Source organism: Poecile atricapillus, chromosome W (genome assembly GCF_030490865.1).
Source record: "Poecile atricapillus isolate bPoeAtr1 chromosome W, bPoeAtr1.hap1, whole genome shotgun sequence".
In the NCBI taxonomy this organism is placed as follows: domain Eukaryota; kingdom Metazoa; phylum Chordata; class Aves; order Passeriformes; family Paridae; genus Poecile; species Poecile atricapillus.
The window spans coordinates 81,812,891-81,831,504 of record NC_081288.1 but is presented as its reverse complement, the minus strand read 5'-3'; the positions used below and the strand labels follow the sequence as shown (position 1 = coordinate 81,831,504).

At 42.1% G+C, this 18,614-nt stretch overlaps 1 protein-coding gene across 11 annotated transcripts in view; it reads left to right on the top strand.

The window, feature by feature from the left end:
* The window catches only part of LOC131592130 (ubiquitin-associated protein 2-like), a 216,174-nt gene that overhangs the window by 65,895 nt on the left and 131,665 nt on the right, over positions 1-18,614 (top strand). The gene's annotated exons all lie outside the window — the stretch shown is intronic.

Here is an 18,614-nt window from a genome sequence, read left to right as displayed (position 1 = left end):
CTTTTATGCCTTTGTAGTCTATGCATGCATTCTTCCCCCATTCTTCACATACCTTGCACACACCTCTTGGTCAAATGGTGATTTTTGGTCTGGGGTCTTATAACCCTTTATTGTATTCTTTCTCTGTGTCCACACAGGTCACTAACTGTTCTTATCTTGTCAAGTTGCAACTTCTGCTGATGGCTGTAGCCTTTTTATCTTCTGCTTTGTACTTTTTGTGCACTAGCTCAGGTGACAGAGCATGGAAAACTGAAAAGTCTTTGATTTAGAGTAAGCACTAAAACATCAGTGTATTATCAACATTATTCTCATACTGAATCCAAAACACAACACTGTACCAGCTACTGAGAAGAAAATTAAGTTTATTCTAGTCAAAAGCTTATCTAGGTGAAAGTGAATTTTTTTGCATGTCACATTAACATATATTCTATTTACTTGAAATCCCATGTCCAGCCATACACAACAACTGGAATTGAATGTTAAACAATGTAGCATTGGCACAATGAACTTTCCTCTTGCTAATTATCTCTATCGAAGTTAGATTTTGAGCTGTATCTGATTTGCAAAAAGAGAACTCTTTCATTGGGTTTTCCAAGGTTTGGTCACCCATCCCATAGAAGTCTATGTTACATACCTCCCCTTTAGTCTTGTTAACTTTATACCACAGTGGGTCATCCATTGACTTTATACTTAGCCATGCAGTTGTGGTCCTCTGGATTAACAGCACCAAGAGTAGTGAGATGCTCCACTTCATGTCTTTGGTATATAGATTCTTTCCAATGTAGGTATTTGTTATCTGGTTGGTTATTCATTGCTAGTTTGACGTGAGAATGGTATATCCAATTTTCTTTTCAAACAACTTTAAAAGCAAAATTAGAACGCATTAAGACAGTATATGGGCTCTCCCATTTGGGTTCTAATTTGGATTTTTGCGAAAGTACCTTAATTAACACTTCCATCTCCAGGTTGTAAATAAGGTACCTGTATTTCAGGTGGTGTGGACTGACACAATTGAACATACTTCCTTTTTTCCTCAAACCTCTTTTGCATATATATAACATACTAGTTCTAGTACTAGTACTTTAGAACTTGTGACAAAATGAAAATGTCAATGACTAGCTGGAGTGAATGGGTCTCTGCCTGGGAATGGATGAAGAGTTTATGGGTCAGGATTAAAGGGAGAGGAGGGACAGGTGACAATATAGTGGGGGTCTGCTACAGGCTACCCAACCAGGAAGACCAAACTGATAAGGCCCTCTATAGATAGGTAGAAGTGGCTTCAAGTTCCCAAGCCCTGGTCCTCATGAGAGGGAGTGACTTCTACCACCCCAGTATCTGCTGGAAGGACAACACCACAGCAGGGTACAAGCAATCCAAGAGTTTACAGGAATATGTTGATGGCAACTTCCTTCTCCAAGTGATAGAGGAGCCAACAAGGACAGGTGCTATGTTGGACCCTCTTCTTGCCAACAAGAAGGGGCTGGTGGGGAATGTGAAGCTCAAGGGCAGTGTGAGCTGCAGCGACCATGAAATGGTGGAGTTTGAGAACCTTAGAGCAGCAGCAAGGAGGATGCACAACAAGCTCACTGCCCTAGACTTCAGGACAGCAGACTTTGGTCTCTCTGAAGATCTGCTTGGTAGAGTCTTATGGGATAAAGCACTGGGAAGGAGGTCCAAGAGAACAGGTAGATGTTCAAGGATCACCTCCTCTAAGCTCAGGAGCAATGCATCCTAATGAAGAGGGAATCAAGCAAAAATTCCAGGAGGCCTGCATGGATGAAGAAGGAGTTGCTGGACAAACTCAAACACAAAAGAGAAGCCTACAGAGGGTAGAAGCAGGGACATGTAGCCTGGGAGGAATATAGATTGTCTGAGCAGCCAGGAATCAGGTTAGGAAAGCTAAAGCTCCTACAGAACTAAACCTGGCCAGGGATGCCAAGGGCAACAAGAGAAGCTTCTGTGGGTAAATTGGTGATAAAAGGAAGACTAGGGAAAATGTGGGCCCTCTCCCGAAGGACAGGGGAGACCTGGTTATCCAGATCATGGAGAAGGCTAAGGTACTCATTAACATTTTTGCCTTAGTCTTCACCAGCAGGTGTTCCAGCCACACCACCCTAGTTGCAGAAGGCAAAGGCAGGGAATGTGAAAATGAGGAACTGCCTGCTACAGGAGAAGTTCAGATATAAGACCATTTAAGGAACCTGGAGGTGTACAAGTTCATGTGCCCTGGAAAAGGGGAAATATAACCCCCATTTTTAAAAAGGGAAATAAGGAAGACCCAGGAACCTATAGGCTGGTCAGTCTCACCTCTATGCTAAGGCATAAGGAAAATAAGGAGGTGATTAGTGACAGCCAACGTGGCTTCACTAAGGGTGAATCGTGCCTGACAAATTTGGTGGCCTTCTATGACAGGGTTTACAGATGTGGTGGATGAGAGAAGAGTGACTGACATCATCTACCTTGTCGCCCTGAAAACTCAGCTTCTGAGCTTGCTGACATAGTTTTCTAAAGACCTTCCCAGGACAGTAACTATAAACATAGATATGTGTACATTCTTTCTGTTACACGTCTTGTGATAGGCATCTCTCATAGCCAGTGCAGTGAGAAAGTGTTATCCTAACCATCAATCCCTGGCTGTGGTCAGAAGCCTATAAATCCTGAGAAGAAAAATAAACTCTGCTCTTTCTTCCACCACACCTCGACCTGTGTCCGTGTGATCTATTCATCTTCAGCGGTAACACTACCTGGACTTGTGCAAAGCATTTGACACTGTCCCGCACAACGTCCTTGTCTCAAAACTGAAGAGACGTGGATTTGATGGGTGCACTACATGGTGCATAAGGAGTTAGCTGGACACTCACACTCAAAGAGTTGCAGTCAAGGGCTCAATGTCCAAGTGGAGACCAGTGACGAGTGGTGTTACTCAGGGATTTGTGTTGGGACTGGTGCTGTTTAACATCTTTGTCAGTGACATGGACAGGGGAATTGAGTGCACCCTCAGCAAGTTTCCTGATGAGACCAAGCTGTGTGGTGCGGTCGACGCACTGGAAGGAAGGGATGCCATTCAGAGTGACCTTGACAGGTGGGCCTGTGCAAACCTCATGAAGTTCAACAAGTCCAAATGCAAGGTCCTGCACCTGGGTCAGGGAAATCCCAAGCACAAATACAAGGTTGGTGGAGAATGGATTGAGAGCAGCCCTAGGGAATTGGTAGATGAAAAAATGAGTAGTTGTTATAGTCCCAGTTTGGATTATTTGCTGCTCAGGTTTTCTGTCACCTCTTGCCTGTTGAGCCAATTCAGCATCCTTATTATTTATGTTTTCTCTTATCAGGTTGGAATAATTTCCTGAGCAACACCTCAGTATCTCCCTAGCTTGGATTGCATCCAGTGCATATACTGAAAAATAGTTGAGTACATTTCTCAGCATCCTTCCTTAGTCTTGGTATTTTACTTCCCACATATAGCCAAGTCACCAGGATTCCAAGGTGGTTTAGTAAATATTTCCAATACAGATGGTGCTCCAACCTATTGAGAGACCGCCAGTTTATTCACGACTCTTCACAGAAGTAAAAGTGAACACCATTTATTTCTATCTTTAGTACACTTTTTATAGGGTTTGCCAGGGTCTGCGGGCTAAGCCAGTTACTATTGGCTAATGCACATAGGTTTACATTTTTTCTCTTATACACAAGGATATTGTTTTGCTTTACTCTTTCTTCTGCAGGAAGGTTTCAAGGACTTTAGCCTTTAATATCACAACTTATTCCAAAGGATGGTTTGTGCATACAGGCCTTTACTAATATATAAAATATTCTCTACACCAACCACAGCCCTCTGTTGCATGGCAGCAGGATTAGGCAAGACACTAGGAAGCATAGGATAGAGTCTGGCAGCCAGCAGAGCAATTATCTGAAGCTTGTCTGGGCCAGTAGTCTCAGCTACTGCAAGTGTTACCTTTGGCGATGCCTCTTTCATCTTACACCTGACTTGGTTGTTATTTCTCCCACGCCCTGCCATCCCAAATATACCAGTAATCCATTTGTCCTGGGAACCTTTCCTTTAGTCTATATTGCAGAAAGGTAAGTCTGTGCTGGTCAAAGGTCCCTTGCGGTGGCCACTGTGCTGCTAGGGTTCCATCTCTAGTTATAAATGGCCAGTCTTCTTGATGTAAAATATCTGTGTACTTCTTTTTGATAATTTGCTGTACCAAAATTCTTTTCCAGTTTTGTAGTACCTTGGTCAAGGCCACCCCCTTTTCTGTGTCAGGTATATTTCCCATCACTTATCCTTGTGTGCTTTACTCTGATCAGGCCAAGCACCAGCCCTGTCTCCTTGTGCAGTTTACACTTGTAAGAGCCGACAGAGAGATGGGGACTTCAGATGGCTTTTCTTTATAATGTTGTTTTTATTCCATAAACTAGGTTACAGCAGGGGGTTGTGGGTCAGCCTACAGCTGCTGGCTATAGGTAAGCCATGTGTCTTGAAGCCCCCTTGGTTCAGGTTACAATGCATTATATCTCTTTCTTTTGCTGTGCATATTATTACATAACAACCAATCAGCATCATACACAATACCTTTGCATTTACATATATCCTATCAAAACTGCTAGAATTACCATAGTATGTTAGTGACTAACTAATCATTTGAGTTAGCAATTACATGTTAAACTTTGAAACTTGTTTTGCAGTGGAAAATTCTTTTTGCTTTGGTAAAAAACATCTTTCTGTCTGCCTATGCTTTTTTACTTGGTAGCAAACATGCTTTGTTTGAAGACCACTTAACCTGTTGGACTTTAGCCATAAAACCTCCTTCTAACTGACCAAACCTTTGCTCTAAACCTTCCAACTTGACTAAACCTTTGTTCTCTCAGCTGTTTCAGCAACAACTATCCCTAAAAACATATTTTTATATATCAAATCTTGCTTTCATTTCTAGGGAACCTTCTGCTAAGCATTCATATCCATAAAACTTTTCTGTTAAATTCTCGTCCTTCCCAACAACACTGATCAGACCATATACCCCTCTTTGTTTCCAGTAAGTCTACTAATGGAATTTTAATACATACTCACTCTTGGGTGCACTTCCTTCTTTTTCAGGCTCAACCCTAGGTTTTCCACAGCAGTCTCAGGTGCTTGATTTAATAAAAATAAGTAGTTTAAAGAGTGGTATAGCAGCAGGTCAGCTTGAGCTGGGTGCCTCTGAATAGGCACCCAGAACAAAGAAATCCCTGGGCTTCTATACCTTCAAAACACAGTACTACACTAGCTACTAGGAAAATTACTAAGACAGTGAAATTTATTCTAGCCAAAAGCATAGCTGTGGTGAAAATACAGCTTGCAGCCTAAGGCTTCAGCAAATACAGCTACTCATGCTAAGCAAATAAAGCTAAGCAAACGGCATACTAAATCACACAATATTATGACTCTTAAATGACTCGTTCTTATTTCAAACTTACTAATTAAACCAAACAACTCAAATCTCACATAAGTCCTACTAAAAGTGATTGGTCCATGGGCATTGAACAGTAGGGTATGAATATTTAAGTAGAAAAAGAAAAAACATTTACAAATATGAATTCACTCAGGGACACTGGGATGGCTTTGGCAGCCCAATCTGTATAATATAAGAATGTGAGTCTCTAGGATGGAGGAGAATTCTAAGATCTGCTACCTTTGAAAAGAATTATTAATTAAAACATGAGTAGTCAATTGAATGAAAGACAAAAGAGCAATTGGCCTGTCTGAAGACAGAAGCAGCTGTGTGTTTCTGTATGAAGTTTTAAATGTGAAGTACACACTCCTGGCTAAAGGCAAGAGACAGACCTAGTTTGGAAAGGAACTGCTTAACAGTGATCTCGTGTCAATTCAGAAATGAAGAGTGTGACCTGCTTGTCTGTGACTGGTAAAACAGGATACCTTTCTGCTTCCTGTATTCTGTTACAGGAGATAAAGACACAGGAAACCTTGCATCAGGATGGAGAAATTTATGTATGCTATTGTCCACACTTGGGAACCATCAAGTAATATGAGAATTTTTTTAACCCCAGAAAAGGGTAACTTCTGATCTCTTCACTGCTGAAGCCTACTCAGATGATTTTTCATCAACCTGTGTTAACTGTGGAAGGAGAAGACTGGAGGCCAGAGCATGCTCTGTTGGGCTCTGCTGTGATCTGTGAACCTTTTGAGATGCAGCTTTCTAAACTTCATATAAGCCAGTTTCTACTTAACCAGAGAAGACAATAACAGGCTCAGAGTTTAGGAGGGCCTATGATGCAGCCGTTTTGTTACTCTGAGTCCCTTCTAGTCCAGTGTGGGAAAGTGGCCTTGGGTATATTAATGGCTGCTGAAAGGGAGCACTCTGGCCAAATTATGGCATCTTTCCTAGGAATTACTTTTGAAATTACTTGGTGCTATAGTGCAAACAAACACATCTTTTACTTTCACTGATGTTAATTTTTCAAATAAGTTTAACAGATAAGTTAGAAGAATGCCTAATGACTTGTAAATTCCACCTACGAATACTGATACTGTTGTTTGCTATATGGTAGCAGAGGACAAAGTATGATGTCACAAGTATTGCAGAAGCAATAAGGTTAGCTAAAGAAAGAAGATAGAGAGGAAAGGCATGAGGAGACTGGACCAGAGGTAGAAAATTCACTGTTTAGTTATTATTGAATACAACTCTAAGGCTTATACATGACTGACTTCTGTTTCAATTCCTAAGTGAGCTTGAATGTTTTGTGACTCTCTCTCTGTTAACTCAAGGTAGCTTTCATGTGCATTCCCTATGGCAACCTCTGTTCTTTCTTGTAGGCATCTCCTCAATTTTCAGGAATGGAAGAATTATTCCTAGGAATAAGAGTATCTTGGTGTTGGTAAGAGTACAAGTGTGTCTACATGAGGGGTGTGCTGCTGAGAAAATAGATTGGTGGGAATCCACAGTGATATGTTGTAGTAGTTTAGATTTGCCAATTTTTGATTTCCTGGCCAATGCACCAAATAATGTGGTGGTTTTAGCTCTAGCTAAAATCACCAGAGTACTTACTCATTTCTTGCTGTGAGATATGGACTAGGAGAAGGGCAAAACAGGCTTAAAACTTAAAAGGAATAAAGAAACTTTATTAATAGAACTACAAGAATAAGAAACCAAAAAAATACCTCCAGAAACCTTTTCTACCCCCACCCAACCTTTCTTTTCCCAACTGACACTGTAGAGACAAAACCTGGGATGTTAAAACAGTACCAACTATACAATAGTCTTTTTCATCAGTCTCTGTAGGGAGAGGAGTTTTCTCTTGTCATTCCATAGAGAGTTCTCCACAAGAAAACAGTTTTCTTGTGGCTTTTCATTTCCATGATTGGCAGCTGCCTGGAAAAAAACTCTGCCATCATGCCTTGCTCCCATTTTCACAGCCTTTCTAAAGGCATGTTCATGGGCCATGAACTCAAGGAGTATTGTTTTAAGGGTGAGTTATTCAAAGGCAAAGGTTCTCTTCATCTGTCTCTGTGATCATCTCTAGGAACAGAGGCTTGCTTCTTCTCACCCTTTGGGCAAAGGGTCTTCATCAGCTCTCATCTCTCTCTCTGTTCAAGCATCTTATGGGATTACAACTGCTTCACCATCTGCTTAGTTTCATCAATGGATACCTTTGCTCAGATCTACAGTTTGAATAGTTCATTCCCCCCAATATTCTTTCATGAATTAAAGGAGTTTGTCAGAACATTATTGTCCATCTCAATGGCTCTACCAATAGAATATTTCAGCTTATTAAAGCATCTCCTCATTCTCCTTCCATCTGAGGCTTGACTGTCTCTTACTGACCTTGATGTTTCATGTTGTCTTTTACATGTCGATTTCCCACTTTCCTCTCTCTGGAGAGTGGATTAAAGTCTGCAGGTCTCATCTGTGTAGTGAAAGAGTTAAATTTGGCCCAAGCCACAGCAGGTATTCGTGGTGTATCCATGGGGACAGTACTTGGCCTGGAGCCATCTGTGTGGGCCATGGGGGGGGCAAGAGGGTATCGGTGAGATGTCAGCAGCCGTGGCCTGGCCCAGCCTAGGGCCAGGGCCCCCCCTTGGGGAGGGCTTCAGCCACCCTGCTGGAATGGGACCCAGAGGGTTTCCTGGGAGGGGTCGCAGCAGAGCCCGGCCTGGCCTGGGGCCGGGGAGAGCCCCACGGTCTTCATCCCCCGCCTGGGAGCTGCTGGAGTCCGGCCCAGCCCCTGCCGGGCTGCACAGGCCACAGGGGAGCAGGGCCAGCCGCACCAGAACTCCGATACCTTTCAAGGCTGGAAACAAAGAGACAAGAAGTTCCCTGGCTTGGGTTTAAAAGGTGATATTCACAAAGGTGATCTCACTTTTCAGTGGTACAAAATGCTGTCAGTTCTCAAAACTGGCTAGCTATTGGCCTGATCTTAAGCAGAGAAGAAACTCCCAGCAGCCTCTCTCAGAGGAATCACTTCTGTGGATATTTCCCACTTTTTTTCCTAAATGCCAAACTACCACACATGTGGAACTTCTCTTGGATGCCAAGTGCATTGTTGCTGTTAGGCTGTGCATGTGTCACTGAGAACTGCTCTGAACTTCAGTAACACAATTTGAGGTATGTATGAAAAGTTGGGGAACATGGTATGGAGGAGTGAGAAGGCATTTGGGAATTTTCCCTGTCCTTGTCAGATTAATGATTCTTAGGGGTATGATTGAGTGAATGTCAGTGTGAGGAGTTCCTGCAAAATTATTTGGTTGGTGGAAATTGAAAGTAAACTAGTTAATCATGAATGTTCTTTTGTACCTTTTTACTGCTAATCTTAATTTACTTTCAGGCAAAGGGAAAAGGTACCATAACTGACAAAACAAAAATGTCTCTTGTGACATCCCCCCCTTAAGGGAAAGGGAGCACCCAAGATTTGTAAATGTTCATGGCTGAATGGAATAACTAAAACCAGAAGGTCTGCAAAAGCTTAGAGAGATTTATTTGTAAATTGCATATTTAGCTTGGAAATTGGTGTGTTAGTCCCATATCTCCTATATAAGCACACAGCAGGGGGTTTTGGATAAAGGGGTAGGGTGAAAAGGAAAAGAGAGAGATGAATTAAAGAGGGGGGAGAAAGAAAAATCACCAACCACCCTGGGCCTTGTGGGGATGTCTTTGTAGAGATAAATTTTCCCCACCCTGGAGATAAGTTTCTTGTTTCTATGCAAATCAGTTCTCATGCACAGTCTCTTCTAGACCTTTCTGGAAATGGATCAGAGGGCTTCCAGCGGTCTTTGGTGGTGTTGATTCCCCCGTCCCCCCATCCATGGCCACTTCTCAATCTCATTCCTGTGCTTGTGCTGGACTGTGTTGTGCTTATCTCCAGGAACTAGAACAAGGACGTTTGTCCCAGAAAAGTGCTGCCCTACCTCCATATGGCCCCTTCTCCAGCCACATCCTGTTCTTTCTCACAGTGTGTTATTGCCAAGAATCCTTGGTTGGTTCCACAGACATATGGCTATTGGTGTTTGAGGCACACACATTAGCCCCTTATCTTCCATGCTTCTACATCTTCTACATCTCTCTATATATAACTATAGGGAGAGTGTTTTGTTTCAGTGTTTCTTCTTTAGACAAGCTGTAGGAATGTCAGAAATAGGTCCCCGAGCCAAAAAAACTTCTTGACAAAGAGTAGGCTTTAAAATTTAATTATTTCATTTTGTCCAAGTGGGAAACACTTTCAACCTTGTGATGGAAAGTGTCTTGGGGTCTTGGGGATTATTAGAGGATGCTGCAGCTGAGGTAATAATTTTAAAATAGAAGAAAGTGCTGGGAAGGAAGATGGGAATAGAGGTAGGGGGAAGGAGTGGCAGACAAGACGTGGGACTGGAAGCACATTTTACAAATCTGAGCTTTTGATTTGGCTTATTAATCGCAAGTATTAGTTTTCAATTTTTTTTTCCCTTAACTTACTGCTGTTATGTTAGTTCAAGTCAACAGACTCAGTAATAATTATGTTACCAACATGTAGTTACTAAAGATGTGAATGAGGGTGATGTTTATGTCTGGAAACCCACATAGCCTGCAGTGGGCTTGCAAAGGATTTCAGATAAGTATATACAGAGAGAGGAAGGGTAGGATGTAAATGCCTGTCTTTATTCCTTATTATTCAGTCTTATTTCTTCTTTAATCTTTAAAAATAAAAAAATACCACATACTGGCTACATAGAGAATTAGTCTCTTAGATCTGCAGTTACATTGAAAAGGAGGTAACTGGGCAACTACCTGGGAAAACAAAATCAATTTTGCATATTAAAATGTTTTCTAAAGACATCACACAAATATAAACTCTGCGGAGTTTTGAGTATTTGCTAGATATTTCCTCTTTAGGCCAGTGCTGGGAAATGATCAACATCAACATTTTCAACTAAAAGCAATTACAGTATTTGTTTCCAAAATGTACTTGCTTCCATACTTTATATGAAAGCACTCTAGCAACTCTTGTCCTGAATTCTTGCAGGTGCCAGAGGAATTTCAGTAGCTTCAATGAAAGGTGTTTCTAGGTGCACCACTGTATCATCCTATAGAAAAGCTAGTTGGTTCTGTGGAGGTAAAATTTAGTGTTGTTGGCTGAAATTAAAAAAAAAAAAAAAGAGAGTAAAGGGAAAATCTTTAATGGTTCATAATGTTTAAGTGTGATTGTATTTAAAATAATTCAGCATTGGATTTTCTGCATACTAATTTTTATAGAAATAATGTACAACTGAAAGGTAAAGAGAAGGGACAGATGGGACAAAACAAAACAAGTCTTTATTCAAAAGGGAATAAACTTGAATAGCATGATTGATATTTTCTTACAGGCATGATGTGTTCAGCCTCTTAGCCTTTTTTGTCATGTACAAGTCCATGGGAGATACTGAACCTCAAATAAAAACAGTTGTTACAAAGAAATTATGTTGGAGGTAGTCACTTCTCAAAGTAATTTATAAAAAATGGTATTCTGGTAATTTAATGATACTTCTACTTTAATAATTTCATAAATTTAACAGAAAAACTTCATTTCTTATTATCTTGGTTATGAGCAGCCTTAAATAACTTAGAAACTGAAGAACAACATGAAAAAAAAATTATAATGGGGGAAGAAAGGAATTGTGTAGCTTAAAAGTTACAAAGAAGTTGGTTTTTTTAGGACTGCTGCAAAAGTCAGAAAGAACATTTTAGGAAAGTTTCAGGTCATTCTAGAATGTGAATGTAATCCAGAAGGAAAGGATTATTCCATAAGTTTGGGATAGACCAAAATAAAATTATTTTTGGGCTAATATCTATTGCTGATTATTAAAAAAAAAATGAAATAGTGTGACAGGAAGTGAGGAATTGGAGAGAAATAGCTGAAGAGTTACCAGAAATATGTAGTATACTTTTTATTTGCTTTATTACTTTTTTAAACTAGACTTGTTACTAAGGGAAACAGGAAAGAGTCACAGCTAGTCATCTAGGTTGAATTGGTATGACAAGGATCCTTGAAAATGCATTGCACAATTTCAGTACAAACCAGAGGATTCTTAAATTGCGATGCTTTGCAAGGCTTGGGGGAAAGGCTGGGAAGAGGATATGTGGCTTCTAGGCATCACAATAATGCCAAGGTGAATTTTGGACAGAGTAAACTGCACTTCTTGCAAGATCAGACTTAGAATCCCATCAATAGGAGGAAGACATTAGTAAACTAGATTTAGTGCAGAGAAGAGCAGTGAAATAACTGAAACTGGAAGGATTGTGTTGGAAAGGTAGTGTTAATAAACGATATTAATAAACTTAGCAGCTTAAGTAAACTAATAAAAGGGTGATGGATTGTGTTCAGTATTTAAAAAGAACTCACAGAACCTTGGTCATATGCTATAATTTCTAACGTCCCCTGCCTCTCTGCCACTACTGTCCACCCCGCAGCAGCCAGGGAGACAGGGGAGTTAGATTAGCTTGTCAAAGAAGATCCTAAAAACGAGCTCTTTCCCTTAGCTGAGATGGCAGTTACAGCTTTATTTCTTGGGATCCTTCGGGGTGAGGTAGCAGGAGGGAAAGAGGAAGAGGTATCGATAAGCACTCCTTTTTGAAGAGAGGGCAGAAAGGGGTGGAGGAATTCATGCAATCAATAAGGGGAACTGGAGAGAACAAGATAAGGGAAAGAAACTTACAATTCTACATTTTCGGGAGTACATTCTTTGGGTCATACCATTTTTCCTAACTGCATTACAACATCTCACCCTTTCTTATTATATAAAATTTTTTGAAGGGTTATGAGATCATTTTGATATCGGTCACGAGTTTGTCCACCACTAGTGATTGACGGGCCGGTTAAGTTGCTTCAGGTCCGCTAGCTCTATGTGGTTGATCTCTGAGGTAGTAGAGACTAATTTTTTGAGAGCTTTTAAAACTAAACAACGGACAATCCCAAAGGCTAGCACAATTAGAAACAGAACAACAAAAAACAACAAGATTGTTTTGATTATTGAGGTCCACCGTCCTGTGAGTCCCCAGCCTTTGAACAGCTCACTAAACTGGTCCTCGGCTTGTTGCTTCACTTGTCCGATCAAGTTCTTCATCTCTCGGAGGGCTCCGTGGACGTTGGGAGCTTTTGAGGACAGGTTTAAGCAGCAAAGGCCTTCAAATTCCTGGCATTCGTGTCCATGCAGCAGCAGAAGAAAATCCATGGCAGCTCGATTTTGGAGTGTTGCCTGTCTGGTAATCTCCTCGTCTTCGAGGAGGGAGCTGAGGGCAACTGATGTTAAGTTGGCCTGTTTAATCACCCAGCACTCAAGTGTTCCTAATTCATCGAGTGCCTTGGAAGCTGCAACCCATGGAAGAAATATGGACGCAGCAACCCTTTTTGATTTTGCCCAATGTAATATATCCAAATCACAATTTTGAGTCTAAAATATCAGTGCTTCTTTTGTGGATTTCATGGGTCGAATTGTCTTTCCTAGTCCATGTAATAATTTGGGTTCGGTTGGGTGCAAACAGGGACAGCCTCCCAAAAGTGCAAGGCCCCCTTCGAAGGCGAGATTGGATTCCTGCCCATGCTTAATCTCCACATATTAGAAATATACATTTAGGGAGGATTCTTGGATGTGAACGGCGAGGATCGTCCACTAAGACCTGACTTAGCACACCACACCATTGTTTTGCTTTGTATTCTTTTCAATACTGGATTATGTGATTGTATAGTTTTGTGTCTGGCAGTGAGTTGTAAATGAAGTGAACACGAAAGGGTGCAAGGGACGAACCTAATAGCTCTAATTCTTGGGGCTCTTTATTAGCTCTGGGCAGTACTGGTAACCACTTTTCTATAGGATTTTTCACTGCCACAGCTCGCCGTTTACAATTTTCATGTGGTTGGTCACTGTGTGTTTTAGGCATTGTATTAAACTTGGGATCACGAAAGCTGGCTGTAAAATCTTCAGCCTGCAGGGGAATTCTTACCAGACAGGTAGACATAGGGTTTTTTGCTGCTGCAGTGGACAGGCAGATATTGTCTTGTTGAAGTGTGTGTGCCAGGGTCACCCAGATGTTCTGTCGTGGCTGAGGGACGATCCAGGCAGTGGTCAGGCTGCTCAGAGCGAGCAGGAGGATAGCTGAGGTAAGGCTCATCATGGGTTTGAGTGTGAGGTAGGTTTTTTCTAAAAGAAAAGAAACAAACATATTTAAAACATATTCTCAGTCAATGTAAGCAGGTCAGAGAGTAACCAGAGGTTAGGAAGGTTTCTTCTTGTTTTTCCTGGCAGTGTCTTCTTTTGGAAGCAACTGCCACTTGTCTCTCTTCTTCTGCTGGGGCTGGGTTTTTGGGAACAAAAGGCTTTACCCATTTCTGAGGTATCCATCGGGGGCCTGTAGGGGTGGATACACACGTGTAGCCATGCCCCCAGATGGCAAGTTCATAGGGGCCTTTGGTTTGCCAAGTTTCAGGGTCCCTGATTAAAACCGGTGGACGCTGTGACAATTTAAACTGATCACCATTGTTAAAATGCTGAGTAACTGGAGGATTCATGTTTTCAAATGAACAGTTCAGGAAACTGATGGTAAACATAGCTTTGCAAAGCTTTTGCTGTGAAGGCATCTACCCTGTTCCACTACTTTGCCTGGCTAGGACTTGTTTGAGTGTCTGGTGTGTACGCTCAATCACAGCTTGACCTGTGGGGGAGTGGGGGATGCCAGATTTGTGTTCCACTCCCCACTGCTGGACAAATTCCAGGAACTCCTTGGATTTATACGCTGGGCCATTATCTGTTTTAATTTCCTTAGGGATCCCCAGCACTGAAAAGGCCTGTACTAAGTGTTGTTTGGCATGTACAGAATTTTCTCCTGCATGAGCAGAGGCATACACTGCTCCTGAGTATGTATCAATACTCACATGTACATACTTAAGGCAACCAAAACTAGGAATGTGAGTGATATCTGTTTGCCACACCTCACAGGTTCCAAGGCCAAGGGGATTAACCCCGATGCCTAATGATGGCACTTCCTGGAGCTGGCAATTGGGACAGGTAGCCACAATGTCTTTAGCCTGACCCCGTGTCAGCTGGAACTGACGCATCAGTCCTGGCACATTTTGATGGTATTGCTGATGATTTATCTTTGCCTGTTAACACATCTGGGAGACATTCCTTCTCAGCTGGGGCAGCAAGGGAATCAGCTTTCCGGTTTCCCACAGCGATTTCACCTGGCAAATCGGAATGCGATCTTATATGCATCACATAGAAAGGATGTTCTCTATTTCAAATCAAATAAATCAGTTTTGAGAGCAATCTAAATAGATGTTTGTTCTCAATGTCCATGAGAACTGCCTCCTCTGCTCTGGACAATACTTCTGCTACGTAGGCTGAGTCACTAACCAAATTAATCGATTCTGAAAACTTCTCAAAGGCTCTCACGGCCGCAGCCAGTTCAGCTATCTGGGGTGATCCTTCTACAAACTCAACATCAGCTTCTCGATGCTGAGTCTGAGGATTTCTCCAAGTCATCACTGACTTGTGAGAGGTTCCAGATGCATCAGTGAACACTGTGAGAGCTTTGAGAGGCCTTCGGCTCCTTTTCTCACAAGGAATGAGGTGGAATTCCTCATGAAACAATTTGTGTGATGGTGCATGGACCGATATTTTCCCACTATAGCTATCCAGAGCAAATTGGAGGTTAGCATTGCTCTGCAGCAGGTGCTCAAACATCTCCTTGGTCAGTTTCTCAGGGGAGTGTTTGCCGTCTCCAGAGAGTCTGACCAGAAGGTGAATACACATAAGGTCACAACCTGCCAGTTCCCGCAGCCTTACCCTGGCCTTTTGGATCAGCTGAGCCATCAGCTCTTGTGGCTTGGTGATAGTTTTGGGTTGTTGATGGGAGAGGAAGACCCATTCTATGATTAAGAGTGGATCTCTCTGCCCCTCGGCCCACTGGAATATTAACCCATGTAGATGTAGTAGTTTCCCCAGGACAATAAATTTGAAAGGCAGCTCCGGTTTGATGCGATGTGCCTGTCTTTCTGTCAAGGCCCTTTGTGAATTTCAATTGCAGTTTTTGCTCCCTGGGAGACAGCAACTCTCTCCCCTTTCAATAAATTGAGCAGGGGGCTCAGGTCTTCGTTAGTGACACCTAGCCAGGGTCGGACCCAGTTTAGTGATCCGCATAGGGAATGGAGATCTGCTAGAGTTTTAGGATTGCTAATGATTTCCAATTTCTGTGGAACAACAGTCCGTTTAGTGATCTCCAGGCCCATGTATTTCCAAGGTGGCATCCTTTGAACTTTGTCTTCCTGCAATTGGAATCCAGCAGAGGTTTAAACTTTAACCACTACGTCAAGTGTGTCTTGTAGCATGTTGTTATTGGGACAGCACACTAACACATCATCCATGTAGTGAAAAATGATGGCATCTTTTTTTTCCGCACACACTGGGGACAGCAATGACCCCACATACCACTGGCAGATGAAAGGGCTTTCATCCCCTGAGGTAGTACTGTCCAGTGGTACCGTTTCATTGGGGCTTCTCAGTTATTTGTGGGAATGGAAAAGGGAAACCATAGTGCATCCTCTGGGTGGAGGGGAATTTGGAAAAAACAGTCTTTAATATCTAGCACTGCTAATAGCCAATTTTGTGGTAACATAGTCAGGGATGGCATACCTTGTTGCAGAGACATGTCCTCTATTTTTTTGTTTATTTCTCTCAAATCCTGAAGGAGGCGCCACTTATCCTTCCCTGGCTTTTTTATTACAAATACCGGGGAGTTCCAAGGGCTGGTTGTTTCTATGATGTGTCCCTTGACCAATTCTTCTTCCACCAATTTTTCTAGCGCCCCGAGTTTCTGTCTGCTAAGAGGCCACTGGTTCACCCAAATTGGATTATTATCTAGCCAAGATAGCTTTTGGACCGGACGCTCTACAGTGGCTCCCATCAAAAATCCTGAGGTGTCTCACAAATTGTTAATTTCCCTCCCCACTGGGACATGGTATCTCTTCCCCACAGGGGACACTTGTAATCAGTGACAAAATGTTGGAAACAAGCTAACCTACCCTCCAGGCCTTCAATGTGGACAATAGCTTTAGAGATTTTAGCCAATTTCATCCCTCCAACACCCTGTATTTTTCCTGCCACGGGTTGCGGTTCCCAATGTGAGGGCCACACCTTTTCAGGTATGATAGTCACATCTGCCCCAGTGTCAATCAACCCTTCTACATGGAGATGTTCTGATTTATGTGTTAGGTTACACCCCATAATGGGTTTGTCTTCACCCACCACTTCCACCCAGTATACCGCTGGTGTTTCTTCATCTACTGGGACTTCTGTTGGAACAGGGATCACTTGGGCTATTATCTGCCCTTTGGCTAATAGAAGGGTGGTTGAGGACATCTTGCCAAGAGAATGAGGTGTGTTAGGTCTCCCTTAATTGTCATGAGAGCCACCTCAATCTCTATTGGTGTGTGTGCTGTGTCTGCAATAACAAAATACCTACTATCCAGTCCAGCCAGGTCTTGTGAACTGTCCTGCAAGTCCACTCCAATGACAGTCCAACAATTAGATCTGAAACAAAAAGCTTTAGCAGTTACAAGTCTGAATCGCTTTTGCGGTTGCCAGATCTTATTAGGTAAGCATTCCCCACAAGTATGTTTCTGCAATCTCTCACTTCGCTCCCTTTCCTCCCCTTTTCCCATTAAAACAGAGTCTTTTTCCTGTTTCAGGTCTGTCATATTTATGTCCTTGTGCTTAGTTTCAGAGCGCTTTAAATTCATTTTTTTTGTTGATTGGCTATAGCTTCTTTCTGGTATTTCCCTTGTTGCTGGGTTTGAGGACAGTTCCTTGCAAACTGTCCTGGCTTCTTGCACTGGAAGCAGATAATGTGCTGCAGCTGTTGTGGTGACATCTGTGGCTTGTTCGTCCCAGGTGTTACATCTGCTACATTCCTTACATTGAATGGTCCTGGTTTCTTGTCATGTTGTCATGGGGTGGCTTTACCTTTAAGGTAGTTTTGAGACCTAAGGAAGTTGAGGCTGCTGGTGGCTGATGGAAGTCCTTTCTCCTGACCAATTATCAAGCATTTCTAAGAATTGACAGCAGTTCTGACCATTAAAAAGTGAATTCAACTTGTGAACACCCCCTTAAGATGTACAGTCAGAGTTTTCTTGTCCTCTTTTGTTTCCGGCTTTTGAGAAGGTAACAAGGCCCTGTCGTATCTTCCTCTTCCCCCCCCCGCCCCTCGGTCGGATAAGGCCGCAGAGGACGAAAGGGGGGGGGGAGGAAAAGAAAGCAGAGCTGCTCAGTTACTGCTGCTGCTGGACTGAAACCTGACACTATGAACTCTTGCAGCTTTTTTAAAGCTTTTAATTCTTTTACTACCTGGATAAACGTACAGATTACTCCTTTTTCTCAGAAAGATAGAGAGAGAGACAATCAGCATGAAAACATCATAAAACCACCAAAAACAGTGAGGAAAAGAGTTAAGTTTTAAATAAGAGAGAGGGAATAAGGAGATGCTCTACAGCTGAAATATATTTCTGTTAAAGCTATGGAGATGGATAATAGTAGTTTAAAAAAGACTCCTTTAATTCATAACAGAGTATTGGGAGGAATAGAGTGTTCAAAGTGGTGGGAGAAAAAGAGAGAGTACTTGTGATACTGTGAGTTGCTGGAACTGGGTAAAGTGAAGATTTTGAAGCCTTGGGGGCAAAGAGAAAACTGCTTTCCAGGAAAGCTCACAGAGACTGATGAAGAAGACTTTTGCCTTTGAATAACTCGTCCTTAAAATGACATCCCTAAACTCATGGCCCATACACACCTCAGAGTGATGTGAAATGGGAGGAGAAGATCTGATGACAGATTTCCGGGCAGCTGACATCAGAGCCATAGAAACTATAACAGAAATAGTTTCCTTGTGAAAAACTCCATAAGTTAGCAGAAAGAGACTTCTGTTTCTCTACAAAGACTGATGAAAAGACTGTAGCAAGAATTTGAGACTGTTTTTGACCACCAAAGTTCTAAAGTTTTTTGTCTCTATGTTGTTATGTGTACAAAGAAATGGTCAAGTAGTAAGAGATAAAAGGGTTTTCTGGAAGTTTGTTCTGGTGTTCTTGTAGTTTGTTAATAAACTGTCTTTATTCCTTTTAAG